Source organism: Sorex fumeus, unplaced genomic scaffold (genome assembly GCF_029834395.1).
Source record: "Sorex fumeus unplaced genomic scaffold, SorFum_2.1 ptg000054l, whole genome shotgun sequence".
Lineage (NCBI taxonomy): Eukaryota > Metazoa > Chordata > Mammalia > Eulipotyphla > Soricidae > Sorex > Sorex fumeus.
The window spans coordinates 26,853,384-26,877,721 of record NW_026606111.1 but is presented as its reverse complement, the minus strand read 5'-3'; the positions used below and the strand labels follow the sequence as shown (position 1 = coordinate 26,877,721).

At 46.5% G+C, this 24,338-nt stretch overlaps 1 non-coding gene across 1 annotated transcript; it reads left to right on the top strand.

Moving 5' to 3' along the window:
• The first annotated feature begins 22,704 nt into the window (after positions 1-22,704).
• Positions 22,705-22,839, top strand: LOC130033891 (U11 spliceosomal RNA). The gene has a single exon (XR_008794000.1). It is a non-coding gene; the product is annotated as a U11 spliceosomal RNA (small nuclear RNA).
• The last annotated feature ends 1,499 nt before the right edge of the window (positions 22,840-24,338 follow it).

Here is a 24,338-nt window from a genome sequence, read left to right as displayed (position 1 = left end):
ATATTGCAAATCATAAGGTAAAAAAAGGTAAAGGCCCTCCCGTTGATCGTCGATTTGCTCGAGCGGGCCCAGTAACGTCTCCATTGGAGACTTTGTTGTTACTGTGTCTGGCATATCCAATACTCTCGGTAGCTTGCCGAGAAGAATAAGAAGGATCGTACCTGCCAAAGAGGTAGGGAGTGGGATAGGGTGGAGGTGGCAGGAAGGACACTGGGAACAATGGTGGTGGAAAATGTGCACCGGTGGAGGGATGGGTGCTCGAGCATTGCATGACTGAAATGTAATCATGCAAGTTTGTAACTGTTATCTCACAGTACTCCAGTGAAATTTTATTTTAGAAAAAAATTGAAGCAGGCTCAGCTACATACAAGACCAGCCACCTACTGGCTAAACTCTCTCTAGCCCATGTTTGTTTTCTGGCTATAAAACACTCAATTGTGAGGAATGTGTGCCCCTTGATGAGAAGGGACTGCAATGTACAAAAGTCCTCTCAGCAAACAGACCAAGACTCACCCACATACCCTCAGAGTGGACACCCAGCCTGGGGCTGGGGAAGAGAGGGTGACAAGGAGTCCAGGAAAGGTTTTATGACTGTATGGAGCCACCACTGGACAATTACACCCTCTTCCTTGCCCAGTGGCAGATATAATTCAGGAGCACTGAAACAGATGGAACAGATAAAGCAGGTGTAAGGCAGTGGTATTCTCAGTGGACAAGGATTCTGCAAGCCCCTCAGTCAGTGAGGATCTGGGGTCGGTGTGGGCTGGCCACACCTCATGCCCCACCGAAGCTTACCTCATGAGTCAAGGGCTGCTGACCCATATTACACAAGGGCCCCTCAACTGGGCTTTTTTCCCCCTTTCTTTTATTTACTTTTGGATCACCCCAGTGATTCTTAGGGCTTATTCCTGGCTCTTCACTCAGAAACTATTCTTGGCCATGCTCAGGGAACCATATGGGATGCCAGGGAACAAACCTGGGGCAGCCGCATACAAGGCAAGCATCCTACCCACTGTACTATCTCTCTAACCCCTAGACTAGGTTTTATGACCCGCCCCCCACTTGGTCTGGTTTGTCAGACTCAAATTCAGTATCCAAAGTCTGCATTCACTTTGACCTGAAGTCACATTTGAAGACCTCTGTAAGTGCACAATGACTATGGATCTAGGGCACAGCCCTACATAAAATGGGCAAGTGAATAAAATGCATCTTGAGACATCTCCCTGTTGTATAGCAGCTGCTTCTCATGGGACCCCTCCCTGTCTAGGGTTCCAGGCAGGGCCTACTGTGGTGCTTCCTTGTCCTGAGTCTCCTCTAGTTTCTCCGGGTCCCCTTCCCAGAGGAGGGCTCCCCTAATTTGAGCGAGCCAATGACTGATCTTGCACATGTCATAACATGGACATTACAATTGTGTCAGAATTAGGTTTCTTTCTAGATAGAAATTGCCTAAATAAACAAGTGCTAAAGAATTTGGGATTGTCCTATAGGGGACTGTGCTGGCAGAAGAGATTTAGAGAGTGGAGGTGGAATGGAGTGAAGGTTACAAGTCTCCCTAAAATAATAATTACCCTTGTACTTATATATCTCTGTCAGCAAGAATGTTGGCTTATTAGAAGATCAGGCCAATTTACACCCTTTAGGGAACAACAAAAAATTATCTAGTGAAGGGGGGGGGGTAAAGAGAGAAAAAGATAAAGAGAGAAATCAAGGAATTGGTAGAATGAGAAATTGATTCTGAAGACTTCTCTCCCTATTCTTTCCTTTGCCTTTCACTATTTCCTTATAAGGTATAAGATAATCTTTAGCTCCAAGACTTGTTTTGTGCATGTCATTTTCTAGACGAGCAATTCTCCAGGTATGTCCCAGGGAATTCTGGGCATTGGGGAAGGTCTCTGAGTGAAGCCCAGATCTCTGGGCCCTCGCATGGACCTGTCCAGTCCCACTGGCTGGGTATCATCACTGGCATGGTCCCTGGGCTCCTTTAAGGCCCCAGATCAAACAAAGATGAGAAATGACCCTTCACTGGAGTAACAGCAAATAACAGGCAACATTTCTACCCTTTTGTGAGGATTTCTTCCCCCTGGCCCAGCCCCAGAGAAACCTTTGAACTTCCAGACTTTGGAAAGACACAGAAGTGACTATAAAAATTCCTCCAGTTTGAATGCTCCACAGTAGGGAATGAAGAGAATGCACACTTAAAAAAAAAAAAAAAGAGCTTAAAAAGCCTGTCAAACCGAGAGCTCTGAATTGCTGGCAGCTGCAGGCCAAGGTAGAGACACCCAACATAAATGCTCAAGAGGCTAAATTGGGAATACTCGAGTGGTTGGTTTTGCTTGCGCTTAAAAAAGCCAGCAGCAGCTCCCGTGGCCAGATGTTGGAGAAGTTCTCTATGAAGCTCATCGACGAGTTTCAGCTACGCATTGGCCGGTGACAACACACCAAAGGGACATGGCAACTCATTTCCTAAAACTGCTTCTCTGGGGAGAGTCCAGTGACTTTCCTGTTAACACTTTCACTAAAGAAGTTCAAGTTAGGAACACCAAGAAGAATCTTGCTGCAACTCAGAGAGAAATATGGCTCTAGGGCTTGTCGCGGAAGGATGGCTGTCCGAAAACTGTAGCCTCTGAAGAGCCCTGCAAAAGAGGCTTTGGAGTAATTACTAAACTACCATCTAATGTGGTATATTAATTAAGAATTGATTTTAGTTGCTAGGAACAAAGAACTGACTAGAGTGACTCAAACACAAAGAAGAGGGTTGGTTTTTGTTTTTTAATCCCATGAGCAAGACACGGGTAATTGCTGGCATCAGTTCAATGACTCAGAAATCTATTAGAATAAAGGAAAACAGGGCCGAGTCTTTGATTCTTGTAGTCTTTTCTTTCTGTCTCAATATGGCTGTTACAACTCCAGTCATCTCACTCACATCCCAAACAGGAGGCAGGCAGGAAAGAATGGCTTTCCCAGAAGTGACATTCACCAATCTCTGTTTCTACCAGTCAAGAAAATAGTCTTTTCGCTGGATACATTGAGTGTCTGTTACCAAGGAAGAAAAACTGGGTGCTGTTTGGCAAACCAGAAATATCTGTGTAGGATTTCCTAGAGAGATAAGATCAAACAAGAAATTGGGGCCAGAGAGATAATAGAGAGGGGAAAATGCTTGCCTTGCATGTGTTCAACCAGGGTTCCAGCCTAGGTACCCCAAGAGGTCCCCCAAATCCCACCAGGACTAGTCCCTGAGCATCACAGCCCCAAAACAAGAACAGAAAGACAGAAAAAAGTTCTGCCTGACATGACACTTTTTTAAAAATGTTTTTTTAGAGTGAAAGGGCAGTACCTGGACAGGGCCTTGTTTTACCCATGTAACTGACTTACAGAGTCTTCTTGTTCAGAGACAAGTGAACTGGCTTCCATCCCTGCGGGGTCCTTCGTCACAAGGCTACTTGGTTGGGAAGAAGAGAATTCAGAAATTGGAAATCTCAGGAAAGTGGTGGATTCATTTCTTGATCAGAAGCCACCTGTTCTTCAGAGAGCAACTAAAGATGTACTGACACCAGGAAGTGTGCAGCCACTCATACTAACGAGCAAGGGAGGTGACAAATAAAGGGAACATAATTCTGAGCCTCCAGAATCTCACAGTGTAGAATTTGGGTCTACACCCAGTGGTCCTCAGGGCCTACTTTCTCCTGGCTATGCTCAGGGATCATTCCCAGTAGTGCTCAGGGAACTACAGATGGAACCAGAGATCAGCTGTGTAGCTCCTCTCTGGCCCCAAGAATCTCAACATTTAGGACACAAACCTCTCATGAACTAGAATGTTGGTGTGGTGGTGAGAGATGGAATATTTGTGCCACTTCCCCTGCCGTCCCACATACGTTGGCCTCTAGCCCCCCATATGATGAAACAGGAGGTGGGTCTCTGGGGTATTACTAGACTAAGAGACTGCGACTAGAGCCCATCTAATCCAGGCCCCCAGAGTGTTCTCAGTCTTCTCTGGGGGAAGCATCATGAACTACAGTCCTCTACAAACCAGGAATTTCTCACCCACATCATATCAACTGGGACCTTGATTTTGGATTTTGGGGTGTCTAGAACAGTGAGAATGAATGCCAGTTGTCTATAAAGTCTCCCACGACTGCCACTCCCACCACCATCACCACACACACACACACACACACACACACACACACACACACATGCGCGTGCGCCCCCATTTCTGGTATGTGGCTTGAGACTGAGGTTCAGTGGAGTTACTACAGGCCCAGTGCAGGGTGTAGGCCTTGTGGGCTTGATGCTCTAAAGGTTTCAGATGGGAAAGGAGAAAATTCAGGGTTTTCTGGACAATCAAAGTGGGAGAGTGGCTGGCTGCTCGCCACACAGCGGGGCTCCCTTAACCAGCAAGTTGAACCTGAACTCCCCAGAGCCGCCAGGGATCCCAAACCAGAGGTTACCCTTGTGTTGTCAGCTCTTCATCCCGTCACATAAAACGAAGAGGTGGGGTTGAAGTAGGTCCAGCGAAACCCAGGGAAGGGCACAGTCCACAGAAATGCCAGAGCTGAGTTCCCAGTTACAAACCAATGCTGGAGAAGAAGAGCTCTTACTGTGTGTGTGTGCGCGTGTGTGCGCGCGCATGCGTGTGTGTGTGTGTGTGTGTGTATGTCTGTCTGTCTGTCGTTGTGGGGGTGGGGAGGGGTGGTGCTAACAAAAGGAATGAGTCCATCCTGGATTCTCTTCTCAAAATTTCTTGAGATGGGGAGAAAAAGCCACAGCATGACAACCACATTGTGTGGACTTTCACGGGGTGGCGTCAGTGGGGAAAACAGAAGTAAGTGGGGGAGTAGACCAGTGGCTGATTTCTTTCCAACTGCTCTCCTATGTACCCAGCAGCTCCCTAATGTTCAGACTTTAAAGTCACAGTAAATATCAGGCTGAGCCACTGTGAAATCCTTCACACCTTTGTTCACTTTTCAGCACCCCCAGCTCACCAGATCGCTTAAATGAGTACCCACTTATCCTCCACTTGCCAGGTCATGGCTCCGGGATACTAAGGGCAACAGCAGGAGACCATATTACTCTTGTGCGAAGTTCACACAACAACAGAAGATCAACAGAGCCTTGAAGAAGTCATGCCTGGTCATGCTAGAGGCCAAAATCTGCTTTTCCAATGGTTACATTATTTAAATATTTCTTTCCTCTAGAGCATTTTTTTTTTCGCTTTTTTTTGGGTCACACCCAGCAATGCACAGGGGTTACTCCTGGCTCATGCACTCAGGAATTACTTCTGGCAGTGCTTGGGGGACCATATGGGATGCTGGGAATCGAACCCCCATCAGCCACATGCAAGGCAAACACCCTACCTGTTGTGCTATCGCTCCAGCCCTGGAGCCATCTTTTAAAAATATTTCTCCTCTCCCCTTCTCTCTGTTGCTAGTGGAGCGGCTATGACCAAGGCTCCCACAATGCTTAGTTGGAGAACTTGCCAAGGGTCAGATCTAGCATTGTGGAGATCAGGTGGCAGGGCTTCTGTGGCGGGGATGGGGAGAAAAATCACATTTCTTTCACTGGGGTGCTCACATATGTCCTTTGTTACCAGAGGAGGCACGCTTTTATTGTGGCACTCATACACCGCTGGCTGTGTCATGGCTGGAAATCATTTATGATGCCAGGATCTTGGAAAGCAGAGTCACCAGGATGTCATTTTATGGATGTGGTGGCATCAGACATCAGACTTGAGACCTCACATCCTCAAGACAGGCACGTTAGTCTCAGAGCCATCTCCTGGTCCCCTTGGGGTATGTGTAGTGTTTATTGACCATGTAAATGATTCCAGGTACACATGATCCCAGAGTGATTCCAACCTGGCACCTATGAGACTGACATTGTGAAAGGGAGTTGGGATAGGGATGCCCTGGGCAGATTCTCAGCTTCACTGTGTCACATAAACCAGTTTTGTCTTCATTTTCTCATTTATAAAATGGAGCTCATAAAAGTGCCGACCTTGCAGCACCATGACGATAAAATGAATGAACAAGTGGAAACTGACTAGATCAGTGCCAGGAAGAGATGCCAGTTATTACTACGAAATAACGAGCCTGCCTAGAATGGGTACTTGTTTCTGCTGCTTTTGTGTCCTCATAAGGGCTCATCCATTAGTTATCTCTGCAGAGATGCCCACATATTTTCCCAGTTCAGTTCTTAGCCAGGTCTGGTTTTCAGCACCCCTCATTTGCTCTACCCCTCATTTAGATCTTCCTACCCCAGCATTTTTTTCTCCTTTTATTAAAATTTTTTTATTTTATTTTTTAATTTTAATTTTTATTAGTGAGACACCATGAGGTACAGTTGTAGACTTACAAATTTTTGTGCTTGGATTTCAATTATACAATGATCGGGATGGGAGGGAAACTGGGGTCCTACCCCAGCATTTAAAAAAAATTTTTTTTTATTTTGCACAAAATAGCCTCGGTCCCCAGACAGGTACCAACTCACAGTGCCTATGGCAAAGGAGGACAGAAGAAGACTGAAGGTAGCTCAAGAAAGGAGGAAACCAAAGCAGTTGGAATCATTTGGGGAGTTATTTGCATTTTCCCACAAGTGGAGTTGCTACCTCACACTCTTGTGATCTTATCCAAGGCATTCATCCAATCATTTACTTCTGCTTGAAAGTAGAGTCTGCTCTTGGGAACTGGATGAAGCAGCCTGGCCCAGCTTCCCCCAATTGATAGCATCTGGAGGAGCTCTGCTCTTGGGAGCACAGCCCAATGGTACGACCAATGGGCACCGCCAACTGCCAGGAGAGAGCTGTCCCAACAGTGATTCAAAAAGAATGAAGCTGCTCTCAACACCTGTTCCACCTCCCACAGCTGGGAAGACCAACAGGGGAATGGGTAGGTATAGAAAAAGCAAGAAAAAGAAATCACTCAGCATCCTCTCTGGTCACTTCCTCCACACTCCCACCACTGAAAATATGTCTGTTTAGGTGGACAGTTGGGAAACTGGGAAGGCTCGAAGGGCAGCCAGTGAGACGGGGTCGAGGTAGGGGATACTTCTGGAAGAGCAGTCCCAGGAGAGTGTCTCTTTCATTCTACCCCTAGCTTTAAAGGGTCTCTAGGATTTGGACCCATTCTCCATTTGTAAAATTTTTTTTGAGAAATGCAGCATGGACCTCTGGGCATTGCAGAAGGTCCAGGTCATGTGCTAGAGGAGCAGCAAGAGGGCGACAAGCCCCACTTAGCAATAGGCCTTCTGGCCTCATCTCTGGGACCTGGTCTTGTCTCAGTGTCCAGTATGGCCAGCCTCCACAGAGCTCATGCATTAGAACCCACAGAGGACATGAGGGCCCAGGAAATAGGTTCTTAAATTCAAAACTTATTCAGGGATCACTTCTGGTTATGCTTGGGGACCATATGTGGTACCAGAGATTGAACTTAGATTGGCTATATTCAAGGCAAGAGCCTTAACCTCTGTATTATCTCTCTGCCCCACCCCCTCCACTGACCTTTTTAATGGTTTAGGACTCTGGACTCCAATTTCCACATGAATGTGAGATATTTCCTCACAAGTAATGTTTAGATACCAGAAGGGAGGAGTGAAGGAATCAACTCAACTCTGATCTTTCTTGGAGATAGTAGATCAGCTATCACAATGAAAAAACTCAGTCAGTCTCTCAAGACCACCCTTTCTTCAGACACCTGCCACAAGTCCAAGTGGACTGGCTTCCAGCCAACGCTGTCCATCAGAAGCAACCAGGACCCCTTCCTCTTGTTTAATTTGCTAGAACAGCTCACAGTTCTCAGGAAACAGCTCCCCCCGCCCTCTTGTTTATTCACTAAATCACCAGTTATTACAAAGGCTACCTCAGGGATCAACCAGATGAAAAAGATGCAGAGAGATAGGCCTGGGCAATGGGCATAGTGTACAGGTCATTCTCCCCAAATATCCACATACTCATTACCTAGAAACTCTCCAAAGCCCTTCCTCCTTCTGCAGGGAGCATTACATAGACCTAAAGCTAAATCACTGGTCATTGAACTTAATCTCCAGCTTTCTCCTCTTCTCAGGGAACTGGAGGTTGGACCGGAAGTTCCAAGCCTCTTTACTTGGTTGGTTCTTCTATCCCCTGTCTCAGGTGTCACCTTCATTGATGTGACAAGAAAGATCTTTCTCACTCGCAACTCTTCAGAACTTCCTAAGGCTTTGGGGAGCTATGGATGAAGACTGAATTTATATGGTCATTTGAATGATGAAATACATCTACATCTTCTAAGTCACACATAGAATGGCAGTTAGCATACCTCTAAGTGCTTCTGTGATGTCTGGAACCTGACCAGCTCATCATTTTCCCCCACGAGACAGACAACGAATGGGCAAATTTATCCTTTAGGTTTCTTCACGCTCATGATTCATCAAATGAAGAGTGAACTCCCAACTAAAACAATCTCAGTTAGAGCCTGATAGAAAAGTCTGGGCTTGTGGCTCGAATGGAGACTGTGTAATAATCACAGGTGCTTTGGGCAGCCCTGCCAGCCAGAACCACAGAAGCTGGGGTACAGAGAGAAGGGAGAACGAAAGCAAGAGGAGCAGGGAGGACCAACAGGAGTGAGCAGACTTTGCTCTAGCCTTCCAGATCTCGTTTCTGGAGCCAACATCACTGCCTGCCCACAGTTCCTGAGAGGTAGCCCAGTTTTCTTCCAACTCAGAGCCTTCCTTTTTTTAAAACTGTCACTGTCCTCCCGTTGTTCATCGATTTGCTCGAGCGGGCCCAGTAACGTCTCCATTGGAGACTTTTTGTTGTTACTGTGTTTGGCATATCGAACACATCACAGGTAGCTTGCCAGGCTGTGCCGTGCGGGCAAGATACTCTGGGTAGCTTGCTGGGCTCTCCGAGAGGGGCGGAGGAATCAAACTTGGGTCGGCCCTGTTGGCTGCGTGCAAGGCAAACGCCCTATCACTGTGCTATCGCTCCAGCCTTTTTTTAAAAAAAAAAAAATTGGGTTTCTATTTTCTATCCACTAAAGCAGTAATTCCAAATTACCAAGCACTTTCAACATTATTTTTTGCTTGTGTTTTGCTGCTCACCTTTCTCCAGGGAGAAGGCAAAGGAGGTATTGTTACCTGAAGTTTTTGGCCTCCAAGCCCAGGAGATGAGGCTCAAGATGGCACATGCAAGGAGGCAGGGCCTTGGCTCAGCACTGTCTTGACTCTCAACACTGAAAATATGCTTCTAGGAAAGGGGACTCTGGCCCCAAGATGTTCTCAAAGGTGGAGTGCAGCATTCCAAAGCACCATCAGCTGTTTCTACTGGAAAATAGAAGCTTCCACTGGTCATAAGTTGCCACACCTTTGTGAGTCTCTGCAAGCGCAGCTGGTCTACATCTCTGGTTTTGAGAACAAAGGACAGAGCTAGAAAACAGACTCTGACGCTGGGTGGAGAATCCCCGCCTCTTATAAACATAGGTGAAGTCTGCCCTATTGTGATAGGATTTTCGCATGCATTGTTCTTGCTTCTTTATCCCTTTCTCTAAGGCAGTTATGAATAATGGCAGACTGGTGACATATGTTTCTCCTCCTTGCCTTTGTCTAGTCCTCTCACATTTTCCACCCAAAGTAGATGAGCTTGGAAATGGACCATGGCTCACCTTGTGCTCTCAAATTCGCACATGTTCTGCTTTGTATCTTTAAAAAAAAAAAGTAATGAAATAGAAATTCAAATTCCTTGCAACTCAGTCATTTAAAGGGAATCATTCAATAATATGCAGTATATTGCTCTACTTTCTAAACAGTGTTCAAATATATAGACCAAAGCAGTGCCATTTAAACCATTTTAAGTATATAATTCTGGAGCATGAATTGCATTCAGATGTGCAATCACCACCACTCTTTATAGCTTGTTAGATGCTATCTTTATCTCCTCTACTCCTATTTCCTTCTTTCATTGTTTGTTTTGTTTTTGGGAAGAGGGGCATACCCGGCAGTGCTCAGGAACTATTCCAGGAGGTGCTCAGGGGATCATGCAGTGTCCAGGATCTAACTCAGGCCTCCTGTAAGCAAAGCATGTGCTCAGCCTTTTGAGCTGTTGTTTCAGCCCCCTTCTGTTATTTTTAAGATGAGAAAGAAGTCTGTCTCCTGTCCAGCTGTGACTTCACCCATGCATGTCATTCCCCACCATATAGGAGATTTATCAATTTATCTCTTCCACCCCACATTTCATCATCAGGAGTCTAAATTTTACAATGTTGACTAGGACTCTGTCCTTTTGGTTCAGTCAGTAAATATTTGTTAAAAAAATAATAAAGATATTGACTAGATTATCTGTAAACTTCAACGATGCCAGGACTCTGTTACATGGATAGCATTTCTGGGGTGCTCAGGGAGGGAAACTGCCAATCAACAGGACTATGTCTCCTCCATCAGAACCCCTTCATTCCCACATGGGGGCTCAGTCACTATCTGAAGAGTGACTGGGGGTGGCAGGCCCTGTAGCTCTCCTCTGTCTAAGAAAGAGGATGCACCAGCACTTGTTGGTCCACAGAGACTTTCTCCCTCACCCAAACTTAGTTTTGCAATGCTTCCTCTTTCATCACTTTTCCTTGCGGCTGACTCCTTGTCCTCACAAATAGGAAAAACTGCTAGAATCTCAACCAAGTCGGATGCCATTATAGGCAAAACTAAACATTTGCTGCGCCCCACTCCCTACCCTCCATGGCAGGTAGAGGAAATTGAGATTCTAATGTGTGGATCCTTATTTCTGGGATCTGGCTGGGGGAATTCCTCTTAGTGATCTCTCCAGAGGCAAAGATTTTTAAAGGACCAGTGGCAGAGGGGAAAGCAGTGTTCCCAAGCAGCACCTGGCACTTCCCTATACAAGACTGATTTAGGGAACTGCAGGAAGGCTCCCAATACAGCCCAGCTCCTTGGCCAAAAGCAACAATCCTTTGGGATGTCATTGCTGCCATTCGTGGTGTGTACAGACAATCAACAGCCCAGTCTCCTTGAGAGGATCTTTTGTGTAATTAAATGTACTAGCCTGACAGCCCCCAAAGAGGGGGTCTGTCTCCTGGATGTAAATGGCTTTTCTCTAATCCTGAGTGACGGCTTGCTGTTGCTAGGGGCCTATTTTGCTGCCTGTCAAATAGAAAGTGACTAACAGGGTATATTTCCTAACACATCTGCAAGCATGTGGTTATTCTTATACTTCAATGCCCTTTAAAATATTAATTTCTGCCAACTCTTGGACTATGTGCCAGTATGTAAATTAGAAATAAAAGAAAAAGGAAGATGCTCTCTGCTCTTGAAAAAAATCATATTTATAAGGCTAATGTTAATGAGATTTATATATTACATTAGGAGTTAGAACGCAAGAGTTTTTAAATGTAGTCGCTGGCAACAATAAAGATCTGGTATTTTTCTCTGTACACGATCAAAACTTTTCATCCATGCTGAAGTTTAATGAGATGGGGAAAAAATATCCCACAAAAATCAAAACACAGAGAATCTAACTTGAAGAGCAAGGCTGACATTTTAAGTTGAATAGTTTTGATTGGCAATGCCAAAATCAGGATTTTTAAAAACATGTGAATTTTGCATTGTAAAAATCAATCTTATAGAACTGAAGAGGTTTAACAGGGGTCAAGATGCTTACCTTGCATGCAGCCAACCCTGGTTAAATCCCCAGAACCCCACATGGTTCCCCGAGCATCACCAGGAGTGATTCCTGAGCACGGGGCCAGGACTAGTTCCCAAACACCTATGGGTTTGGTTTGCCTCCTTCCCCTTCAAAAAAAAAAAAAAACATACAATAAAAATCAACCTGTGGGAGAAGAGAGGGAGAAGATAGAGAGAAGGAGAGAGAAAGAGATCAATGGTACATTCTTTACATATAGGAGGTGTTTAGGTTCAATCCCTAGTAGTACATGACCTCCTGACCACTGTCAAGAGTGACCTCTGAATACCACCAAGTATGGCACCCAAAACAAAATAAAACGTAGATTAAGGATTTCAATTAGGCAGTCATTTAAAACACCCAGCATAGTGGGTATTTTTATTTGAGGGGTAGAGGGTGTGTAATTCAATGTCACTTGATCACTTGATCACTTGACATCTCATTACCATTGATTTGCTCAAGTAAGTGCCAGTAACGTCTCCATTTGTCCCTGCCGTGTGCTAGTGTAGCCCAATGGCATCTGCTCATTCTAGGAACACGAAGAAGTCTAACCATTGCGGAGATGGGCAGCTTCGTGATCTTTTGATGTCCTGTGGAATCCAGTCAGTAATGGCTCTAGTCCAGCAGTCGTCTCCAAATCTCATTATGTGTCCAGGCCATCTGATTTTTGACGTCTTGGCAAACGAGACAGTATCCCTGATTCTTGACCGTTGATGGAGGTTGGAACTCCAGATTCTTTCTCTCATTTGAGTGAAGTGTGATACTCCAAGAATAGTTCTTTCGATTCCTCTTTGGAATAGTGTTCTCATCTTGTTTGCGTAGGGCCCAGGTCTCTGAGGCGTATGTTAATGCAGGAAGAATAGTGGAATCAAAGAGATGTGCCTGGAGACGGAGGTTCTTCATCCTCTTAGCTATTTTTTTGATGCTCTTGAAGGCATTCCAAGCCTCTCTCTTCCTCCTGTGCAACTCAGGTGTCAGGTCATTTGTCATGTTGATTTCTCGACCTAGGTACACATAACTGTTACATTCAAAGATGTTCATTCTGTTGAGAGCAAATGAAACTTCAGGAACCAGACTGTTTCTCATAAACATTGTCTTCATGAGATTCAGCTGTAGTCCGACCTTTCTGGTCGAAGTCAGCCAGCATTTGTGCCGCTTGGCTAATGTTTGGTGTTATTAGAACAATGTCATCAGCAATGCGGAGGTGGTGTAGTTGCCGACCATCTATCTTCACTTCCATTCCTTCCCATTCCAGTCATCGCATGATGTTCTTGAGGGTGGCACTGAAGAGTTTCGGTGAAATGGTATAACCCTGCTGAACCTCTCTCTTGACATGGATTATTTTTCTCACATTGAATTCCTGGTATTACAGATTCACTGGGCTGGAGCAATAGCACAGCGGGTAGGGCATTTGCCTTGCTTGCAGTCAGCCCAGCCAAGCCAGGTTCGATTCCTCCACCCCTCTCGGAGAGCCCAGCAAGCTACCAAGAGTATCTCGCCCACACAGCAAATCCTGGCAAGCTACCCATGACGTATTCAATATGCCAAACACAGTACCAACAAGTCTCACGATGGAGACATTACTGGGCCCGCTCAAGCAAATTGATGAACAATGGGAGGACCGTGACCGTGACAGATTCACTACCAGGAATTCAATGCAAGAAAATAATACTTTCAAATGGAAGACACACATACATACATATATATGTGTATATATATATTATGTGTATTCAGTATATATATTAATTATGAACTATTTTAGAAGAGGAAAATAATGGTTGAATGATGAGATTTGAAACATTCTGATTGTGGGGCACCATCTCCGTCTTAGCACATTTGTCTAATTTTAAAATAGAAGCATACCTAAGTCTGTACTTGTTAAAGAATCAGCCTCAATGCATACTCAATACTGAAACCATTTCATTGATTGAGTCATCTATATTGATTCAAAGCCACCTTTGGCCTTTATGGCATTTGACACTTGATCACAAAGCTGGTGCTGCCACTGTCTTTCTGGTCATGCACATGACAGTACAGGCAGAATACGGGCTCCAGAAGACAGGATGTTAGTTTAGTCCAGTGGTGATGCTCAGAGACAGTTTTAGAAGTGAGCAGTTGGGGGCTCCACCCAGCACACCAGGAGAGGCCAAGGGCCTGGCCCATGTGCTCCTTACTGGAAGCTCCTTGGCAAAATGCTTATGTACATGCCACATACTGAAGAACTGTTTGCTGAACAGACACTACAAATAACAGCAAGTCACATGAAAATTTCCTGTCGCTAGAGGACTTATGATGCCCAGAGCCATGTGGTCCCCTATTCTAAAGAAAGAAGCCACAAGACTAAAGAATTATCAAAATTAGGGTCAGAGAGATCTGACCTACCAAGTCCTATCTCTTCTATGTACCTGACCTAGATTTTGTCTTAGAACCACAAATGGTCCCCTTAACCCCATAGGAGTGATCCCTGAAGGCAGAGCTAGGAGTAAACCCTGGGCACTGCTGGGTGAGCATTCATTCTCCCCCACCCAAAAAGAAAAAATAAACAGTCATCAAAACTATTTTTAAAAAGCCCCCCTTGCAAAACAAGGTATCAAAACTCTAAAGACAGAGGGGAAGGCTAGAGAGATAGAGCCAGGGGCTGGAATTAATTGTTAAGGGACTTGCAGCATATACAACAGTGAATTTATTTTCCTCTTCCGCTCCTTGAACCAAGAGTGATTCCAAGAGGAATCAAGGGGCACCTGGAGCAGAGGCTGAATCTCCCCTCTGGACAGGGCTCTACTGAGCCGCAGGATCTTGGGGGGCTGCCCTGGCCACCAGCATCACAGGGGACAGGAAGTCTGTAGTACCTTCAGAGCTGAAGCACTAGATACAGACCCTGAGGCTGGTAGTTGAACTGAGCCCTTTTCATAGGACCAACCAAGCACCCAGCATGTCCTGGAGGTGGCAGGGGCTCACTGAGGCAGCCAGAGAGTGAGATGCAATGAAAACAGGTACGGATCAACCTTCTCACACAGTCAGTCTTCATGGCAGAATCCTCAGGAGAGGTCCAAAGAGAAGAAGTCAGGCCCAGGGGAGGATGGGAGACAGTTTGGCAAGGGCCCTTTGGAAGCCAGGGGACCCACTCAGAGCACAACCTTAGCAGAGTCCCAGGCCAGCAAAATGGTACCCTCGCCCCCTGCTAGTGCCCTGTGACGGGTACCAGATGGCTGTGGAGTCATCAGCCTGGTGGCCTGAGGGAGGTCTAGAGAGTAGGCTGAGACATCATTATCCACCCCCGCCCATCCTCCAGAGCTCAGAGAAGTCACAGGGGTTACAGTGCCTCTGAGCGTACACCACTCCCCAGGGAGGAACAATGACCATATCAGGTAGGAGCCCCCAAGTCTGTGAGCGTCCCACTGAACCTATTCAAGCCCAGCCCTACAAGAGAGGCAAAAATATCTGCAAGTGGTACTGTGGTGTGAGGAGAGCTGTATCTCCACTGGGGCCGCAGAAATGTGGGAATCACAGCTTCAGACTATTTTATTTATATTAAAAATAAATTAAAAACTTGGGGCTGGAGCGATAGCATAGCAGGTAGGGCATTTACCTTGCATGCGGCTGACCTGGGTTCGATCCCCAGCATCCCATATGGTCCCCCGAGTGCCGCCAGGAGTAATTCCTGAGTGCATGAGCCAGGAGTAACCCCTGTGCATCGCCAGGTGTGACCCAAAAAGCAAATAAATAAATAAATGTTTTAAAATTAAATTAAAAAAATAAAAACAGATTTACTTTAAAAGAGGAGACATACAGAGGCAGGGTGGATGGGGGGGCTGGGGGGTGGGAGGGATACTGGGATCCGTGGTGGTAGGAAATGGGCACTGGTGGAGGGATGGGTATTTGATCATTGTATAGTTGAAACCCAAGCACAAAAATTTGTAAGTGTGCAACTGTACCTCATGATGTCTCACTAATAAAAAAATAAATAAATAAACTTAAAAAAAAAAAAGAGGAGACATAAAGGGCAAAAAAAAAAAAAAGCCAGTACACTGGGGGTTCCAAAGGAAGGAAACACAGTGGGATGGGAACAAGGGGGGTGGGAGGGAAAGAAACCGTGCAGTGGATCTTCCTGCAGTCCTGCTCATGGGGCTCCCACACTCCCGTGCCCCCCCCACACATACAGTAAGGAAAAGTTCTCACTTCCCCCCAAAAAAGCCCAGACCAGACCCTACTCCAGCAGCCCCACTTGTCCCGGCAGTTTCTTACAGACTCTCCACAGCTTGTGCTGAGGGGGCACAGGACAGATTGCGGGGCGGGGCAGAGGCTCTGAGCCAGCCGGGAGCCGCCCCTGTGCCAACGGGCAGTTTCCACCCCAAGTGCCAGGTGAGAGGTGCCAGGGAGGCAGCCCCCCACACCCGCGGCGGGGAACGCTTGTTTCTCCCAACACCTGTCTCTCCCCGCCTCTTTAGAAGGACAACATGTCCCAGAGAGGAATGATGCCCTAGAATCCGACTAATTCGGGGCCCTCGTGTACAAAGTGTATGGCCAGAAGGTGGACCCGCTCTCAGGTTTTGTTCAGACTATGAACCGAGACACTCAAGACGTCTTTTCCGCTGTGTTCAGAGGCTCCGTCCCATAACGCCAGTCCAGCGGGTGCTGACGTGGCTGCGAGTCCGCCCCGGTTCATTTCTCAAAGGACGCTGGGGGGATGGGGAGGGCTGAAATGACTTTTTTTTTTTTTTTGCCTTTTAACGACAAAAGCATATTTAGACTCCATGTGGCAAAATAACTAAGTAAATATAAGTTCGGAGACTTTAATTGGCCCAAATTTATTTTAAAAGAGGAGACATGAAAGGCAAAAATTCTGCTCAGATTCAAAGAGTTTCCAAGGAAAATTCCCGTAACCTTGAAGAATAATACAGGCCCACGGATATATTTGGAATTTCTGAATGGTCAGACTGTTTCCCGAGAGCATTTTCAACATCCCAAGTGAAAAAGGAGAACAAGGCCGAAATTGTTTGGTGGAAAGCAAAGAACCCTTTGGTTGAAGAAAAAGAGGGGACCCACAAGAGTCAGAGATGCCATCGGAGCTGGAGTTTTCCATAAAATATGCATGTGGTAACGTTTGTCCAGAAAACACAGTACGCAACCTCCTCTGCAGAGGATATTGCCAACATGTCTGAAACCCCTTCCTTGTCCCTTCCATCCGGAAACCCAACAAGACAGGGGTCAGGTGCTGGGCCCTCTCGGTGTCTCAGCCCTGCCTGGTGCAGATCCCAGGTAGAAGTTCTGTTCATGCTTTTCACCTCACTCCCACCCGTTCTTTATTTACTATTGCAGTTTAGGTAGCATGGTTGCAATAGTGCTGACATTTAGGGTTGATAGAGAAAGTTACTGCACCTTTACCATCACCCAAGGGCTCAAGGCCCTTCTCTGCCTTGATCCTTCTTGTTGTTATTGTCTTGGGGCCGCATGTGGCAGTCCTCAGGTGTTACTCCTGAGATTCTGTGCTCAGGGATCATTCCTGGTATTGCTCAGGGGGACCATATCCAGGGCAGGAGATCAAACTGGGGTTTACTACATGCAAGGCAAGATTGTACTAGCTGTACTTGCCGTACTAAGCTCTCCAGTAATCCTCCCACACTCCAATTTCCTTTTCATTTTTATTTTTTGGTTTTGGGGCCACACCCAGATGTGCTTGGGGTTTAATCCTGGCTCTATGCTCAGGGATCATTCCTGGCAGGCTAGGGGGAATCATATGTGGTACCAGGGATTGAATCCAATCCACCATGTGCACTGTACTATCTCTCCAATCCCCTGTTGTCCTTTAGAAAACACTGTCACTGTCCTTTCGTTGTTCATTGATTTGCTTGAGCGGGCCCAGTAACATCTCCATTTTGAGACTTCTTGTTACTGTGTTTGGCATATTGAATACGTCACGGGTAGTTTGCCAGGCTTTGCCATGCGGGTGAGATACCCTCAGTAGTTTGCCGGGCTCTCCGAGAGGGATAGAGGAATCCAACCCGGCTTGGCTGAGCTGGCTAAACACAAGGCAAACGCCCTACCGTTGTGCTATCGCTCCAGCTCCTGTCCTTTAAAATTTAAACTTGCAGTGCTGTGAAGCCATGAATACCACCAGAGGGCCAGAAGTCCACCACCACTATCCCAGGACTCTTCTGCCCCAGGTCCACACCAGCACACTCAGATCATAATTCTATTTTATCTTTGTTCGTTTGGGCCCACACTCAGTGGTGCTCAGGGCTTACTCCTGGCTCTGTGCTCAGGAATGACTACGGGGAGGGGGGGAGCATTTTAGGAAACATTATGGGGCACCAGAGTTAAAACTGGGTTCCATCCCTTATAGGACAAAATTACTCACAGCCTTGCTCACTGTCCTTCCTCTCTAGCCTTATGTACCTTTCGAGGCCAATAGGACAATAGATGAAAAGCTCTGGTTTAGGCAATAGACCTTTTCTGCCATTATCAATGATTCTTTCGATGGTCTCCAAATCTCTTAAGTCTCCAAAGTGAACTGCTCACTGGACCCGACAATGGATTCTGCTAAAGAGGGAGAGACAGGGCATCCCCCAGAGAGCTAACAGACCCCCCTGTACAGGGCCAGTCCCAGGGCTTGCAGCAAGATGATGCAGTGACAGCCATCTTGTGTGGTGACTTTAATGAGCTCTCAGAAGACACTGTTAGCAAGACAGAAAAGGGAGCCTCCAGCAGGAGCCAGCCAAGGAAGCTTGAAGGGAAATTGCAGGGAATAGCTTGAAGGGAAATTCACAGGCAGGAGTGAAGGAGCACAGTTGGAGTCCAGCTCCTGAAGCCTGACTGTGTCCCAAATCTTCAGGGATCCCCCCCCCCCAATCCCTTATGCCTGGTTCCCACTGGGCAGTGGGGCAGGAGCTGTGTCTAGAAGCTGGAACCTATCGGGACACTGAGTTGATTATGCAGGAAAATGGGGAGAGGAGTTATGAGGTGCTCAGGGAGGGAAGGGGAGGGGAGGGGGACCCAGGAAGTCTCCACACTGTTTCCACTCCTGGTCTCAGGTCTGGAGCTGTAGAGCAACAGCCCCAGATATAGCCAGAGTTTTCTCTAAGTTTCTGCAGAGGTCTTGCTGCCCAGGGTCTGGGCTGTGGCTCCAGTAGGAGTGCCCAAGCCTTGCACATGTGGTTCTTGGGTTCTACTGCTGGTCCCACCTGCACCCACCCCAGCACCATAGGGCTCGCCCCTCCCCCAAACAAAAGACCTTGCAGTTCAGGGCCAAGTTGTGGGACCAGGATGGAGAGGATGCATGCTACCAGCCTTCTCCCAGGGCCCCAGTCATGTCCCACTCACATGGCACCAAGACCCTTCCAGTGCTCCCTCCCCTGTGCCAAATCAGTCACTGAGAGACCTGGGGTTCCAGAGGCAAGGGGCCTCCCCTCTGTCCTCTCTCTGTTACTAGGTTTCTAAATGACCCAAGGGGTATTTAAGGTCGTTAATTCTACCAGTCTACATTTTATTTGGGGACACACCTAACAATGTTTGGGGACTACTCCTTTATCTGTTCTTGGGGGGACCATGCAGTGCTGGTGATCAAATCAGGGCCTCCTACAAGCAAAGCATATGCTCATTGATACATAACTCTTCGTCCCTCCCTCCCTTCCTCCCTCTCTCTCCCTCTCTCTTCCTCTTCCTCTCTCTCACTCTCTCCCTCTACCTCTCTCTCTCCCCCCTTCCTCCACCCTCTCTCCCTCCCTCTCTGTCTCCATTTTAATGTCAAATGAATGAACAGAAGGTTAACTTCTGCCATGAGGCTCAGATTGTGAACTTTGCCCCCTCCCCCATCCTGGAACAACATCATCTCAACTATCAACTATTTGTGTTAATTAAGCCACAGCCAAGGGTGAGCCACAGGTGGTACCTGCTGGTGTCAATGAGTTACAATAAGACAGTAGCTAACTACACACCCTTCTCTGGCTCTGCTGGGGACTCCCAAGCTGACCCTAACCTCATATCTTCTCCCCTTCATGCTGCCCCCAAACTAGCAGGCAGCGGGGCCCCAGGGGCTGCATCGAGGCCTCCTCCCTGTGCCCCGCTTCTGGACACTGCACACTGTCTCCTCAGAGTCCCGACTTCCACAGACCAACAGTAGCAATGGGGTTTTCCAGAACAAAACTCGTGCCCCACCTAAGATTAATTTTAGCTGTTTTCCTGCAACCTCCAATCATCATGGCAAATAGCATCAGATGCCAGTTCCACGCCCTCAGCCCAAAGCTGTGGGTGTTAGCGTCCTTGCCAGGGGCCATGGGAAAGGTGATTGGGTGAGGGGGGAGGCAGGCATAGGGTCGGACAGCAGGCAGGGCAGGCACTTTTCCCATCCAATCCCAATGCCCACCCCCCTCATGGAAACTGCAGAAAGAAAAGCCTCACCCCATTGAGTCTTCCAGACTGGCTTGGCTAATTTTAGTAACTTGAAGGTTAGAAATCCAAAATGCCACTCACAGGGAAGAATTCCTTGGATTTGAAACAGGCCAATTTAACACTCTGGCGTTTCTGCCTTTAGACAAAACTTCGACTGAGACACAATATCCGTGAGGTGCCCCTCTACCTCTCTGAGGGCCCGGGACCTCATCTCCACCTGCCAGCCCAGTCAGATCTCTACTCCCTCCCCTGAGGTTGAGCCTGCATGAAGTGGGTGGGTGGCCACCTGGGCTCTTCCACCACACTGCCTGCCGAGTGTGGGTCTTGCCTACAGATGTCAGGAACTGTGCCAACAAGAATTTGCTCTTGCAAATATTTGCTGAATTCACATTATGAACTAGACATATCAAACTCAGTCGCTGCAGCCCAGAAAGCTATGCACAGTCCTAGAGCCGCAAAGAGAAGCAAGCACTCGCCTGCAGGAGAGAGCACCGGAACAAAGGAGGCGGGACCCTAGGGCCTTCGAGGGTGCATGGGTTGGCAGCAAACACTGTGCTTGGATTTTCTTTGATGGCTGATTATACATTCCTTGACACAGAGGGTAAGGAGCACTTCTATGGAGGTCGTTCCCCTTCTGACAGAGCCCATAAGAGAACCCATTCCTAGCGCCAAGCAGAAAGTAGATGTGCCAAAGTTATATCTTTCCTCTCTGGCTCTGGCAGTCAGAATCCACATGGCCACGATTATGCTCAGACACACAGACACAGGGTTGTGAGGATAGGTGTGGGGAGAAGAGTAAGACACTTATTGGCAAAGGTCAAAAGTGAAGTCTCTTCAAGTATCTTCAGAACTTTCCCATAGTTCACATACACACACACACACACACACGCACACACTATTCATCTGTCCATCCTATCCACTCACTCATGTACCCATTGCCTTTTCACTTTGCCTTTAGAAGTAAAAACAACAAAAACAGATTACCATAGAATTTAATGGAGGAGATTTATGATTTTAAATTGTAAATTTAGGACTACCTCCTCTCTCTCTCTCTCTCTCTCTCTCTCTCTCTCTCTCTCTCTCTCTCTCTCTCTCTCTCGTGTCCCTCATAATGTCTCTCTTTGCTCCTCATACAATAACCCTGGATTTTGCGAGAATAGTAAAACAAAACACATATTACAAAATCTGTACAATCCCATCTGAGTTCTGAGTAAGTAACCATCATCAGGCTCCACTCCCTGCCCGCCCCTTCCAAGCCTGATGCTTTCTAATTTTAGAACCTGACACTGGATCTGTTTCCATTTATCATGAAAGGCATGTTTCACCACAAACAACGGCAGGACTTGGAAAACAGGTTTAAAGGCCAGACTTGTAGAACTTTGGCATGGCAAGTCCTTGGATCTGGCTACCATGCCACCAAGAGGCAGGAAACACCGGGAATAAATGTGTGTTCTGGATTCTTTCAAAGAAAATTATTTAATTTGAAGAGTTTCAGTCCATAAAATAAGCTCAGCTCAATTTCCGAGGAAAATGAATATATTTTGTTTTTCTTAATTCTTCAAAGAATATTTGGGCCATAAAATAGAATTTACACTGTATTTCCATAGACGACTTAGAAATGCCCTCTTGTTCCTCATGAAAGAGCATTGAATGGTATCCAGAAAAGAAAAAAAAAAGTTTATAGGGATATAAACTTCTTGCGACATAGTAATTTTGAGCAGTTTAGCCCCTGTGCAATTCACAAATATAAAACAGAAGAAAACTCGAGAGCTAGCTGCCATTCACTTCTATGGTTTCATGTAGACTTAGGTGACATTTCTAGAGAAGGAAAGGCTGATTCACTTCTAACACTGACAGATTTTCATATCTCCATGGATGTCCTCTATAAGCAAACTGTAGTTCCTTTGGGGGGGCCTCATATAATCGAATTATCAGTAGTGTTTCCCTCTAATCATCATCTTAGAATAGGAAAAGCTAGAAAATATTCTCAACGTAGTATTTTAAAAATCACCCAGAACTACTCCCTGTACAGCCTTCCTTCCGCCCACCTCTCACTCCTCATAACCTTCACACCCAGATGTCCCCAGATATTTGACCTGCTTTTCCAACCATTTCAGCACTCTTACCCCTCCCCTGTTACCAGCTCCTGGACAAGGCAGAGCCTCCCAGCACCTCTCTTCTACTTCATTCTCTGCAAACAAGCAAGTCGGTTGTCAGTTCTCTTAATTTAAAAAACTCACTGTTCTTCCTTCTGTGGAAATTGATGTGCAAAGCTATAAACACTTCAGGCATCTTCTCTGCTCTCCAAAGCAGGTCCCAGATGGAATCCTGACCTGTTTCTTCCTCTATGGCCTCAAGGAGCTCTTATCAGCTGGTGTTGGACTCATCGGTGGAGCTTGGAAGCCAAGTTAAATTGGGTCTGGCTTCTTCATCAGAATTCTGGACTATTGCCCAGAACTGGGGGATGGGGAGGGGGGTCTCCAAGTGGACTACACACAGCAACACCTGAACAGACTTAGGTATATGGGTGCCTTGCCCCTCCCTCAGATGGCTCTGCTCTCACTGTTTCAACCTGGCCCTTGACCTTGTGATTAGGAATATTAGAAAGATAGGGAGTGTTAAAATGCCTGCAGATGATACAAATAAAGAAAAATTTAAGAAAGGGCTTCTGTCATAAGTGGCACACCTAAAAGGCAGTTTGCTTGCTCTGTGTGCAGAATCACCATCAAAAGATTTGGGAAGTGTCATTTGTTAGTAGCAAGGCAGCTGGTAATTGTTGGTCCCGCGGCCCAAATATTGTTAGTAAAGAGAGTGGGCTCATACTCAGAATCAGTTTGTTGAATTTTGAAAATTAGTTTTCTGTTTTGTTAATTAGGTTTCTGTTTTGTTATAGGGGCGGGGGATGGAGATTTTGTGAAAACTGCAGTCTGCTTCTAGTAATTTCTGTGCTACATAAGGGAAACTAGTTACTTGTATCCAAGGATGGTAGATTATGGCCCAAAAGTCAACACATACACACACACACACACACACACACACACACACACAATTTTTTCTTATAAAAGTTTGAGACCCTCTGGTCTATAGCAGTGTTCTTCAGCCTTTTCACATCTGTGGACAGGCACCATCCCTGAAAAATGGTCGACAGACCAGCATGTATAATCACGGTGGTAGACCAGGGTTTCCAGCCTTTCTGTCCCTGTAGACAAGCACCAGTTCATGTACCAGGAGTTGAAGACCATCAGTCTTTGGGCCCCTCTTTGTCCATCCTGTTGCTACAGGAGCAGACTTGAAAAAATTCATCCCAGAACTGTTTCCTAGTGAACTTGATGCTGTCCCAGGGCTCTTCTGAACAAGGTGCTCAAAGTTTCTTTGGACCTAGCCTGTGAGAAGTTTTTAAGGGTCATTTCTGTTCCATTTCAGCACGTGTTCCCTGAAGCATGGGAATTATTCCGGATCAAGAAGAAGCCAGGCCAGTCCTCTTTCTACCAGGTCCTCCACTGCAAGGCTCCCTGCCCCATGTTGGAAGGAGGAGAGGTAGGAGGTGAATTTCTTTTGAGCTCATGCCCTCCATTCTGGCCGGCTTGTGGGGCATTTGGAAGAAGTTAACACCGAATGTGCCCATCCCGTTTATTTTAAGGTAGGTAAAGTGCTGGGCTGTAGAAACTTGGACAGATTTACTCACTTGGGGACCTCTGACCCTTGTCTTGTGAGCATGAGTGTGCTAACAACCACTGTCTGCTCCTGGGATGATAGAAATCACTTGGAGGCCTGGGGCTGAGGGTGCAAGGCAAGGAGAATGTTTCTAACATGGGCATAAAGATACAGGCAGCCAGATTCATGTAGCATCTGATTAGCAAAAGAAACAGAAAAAGCTTTCCCTCCCCATGCCTGAACCAGCCCTGGGTACCACAGACTCTCAGAGCTGAAACTCTGCAGAATTAACTGAGGGAAATGAAGTCACAATTGAAAGAGTCCATGAGTAAGTGATGTGAATCATACATTTCTTGAATTGTCTCTGGATATTTAAGCCTGGGGGCGTGGGGAAGATACATCAGGAGAAGCAAGCCGCCAAGAAGCATGACTTTTTGTCCCTGAATTGATCACCTAGATGACACAGGAGTTTCAGAACCTTTGGCAATGATGCACCACAAAGCAGTACTGCACTCATCTGCTCTCACTCTGTGCCTTGCCTCCCTTAGTATATACAAATCAGATGGAATGAAGGTAAAAGTTCTCCACTGGCAATACAAACCTACATCCAAAATGGAGACTTTTAAAAAAATGTAAT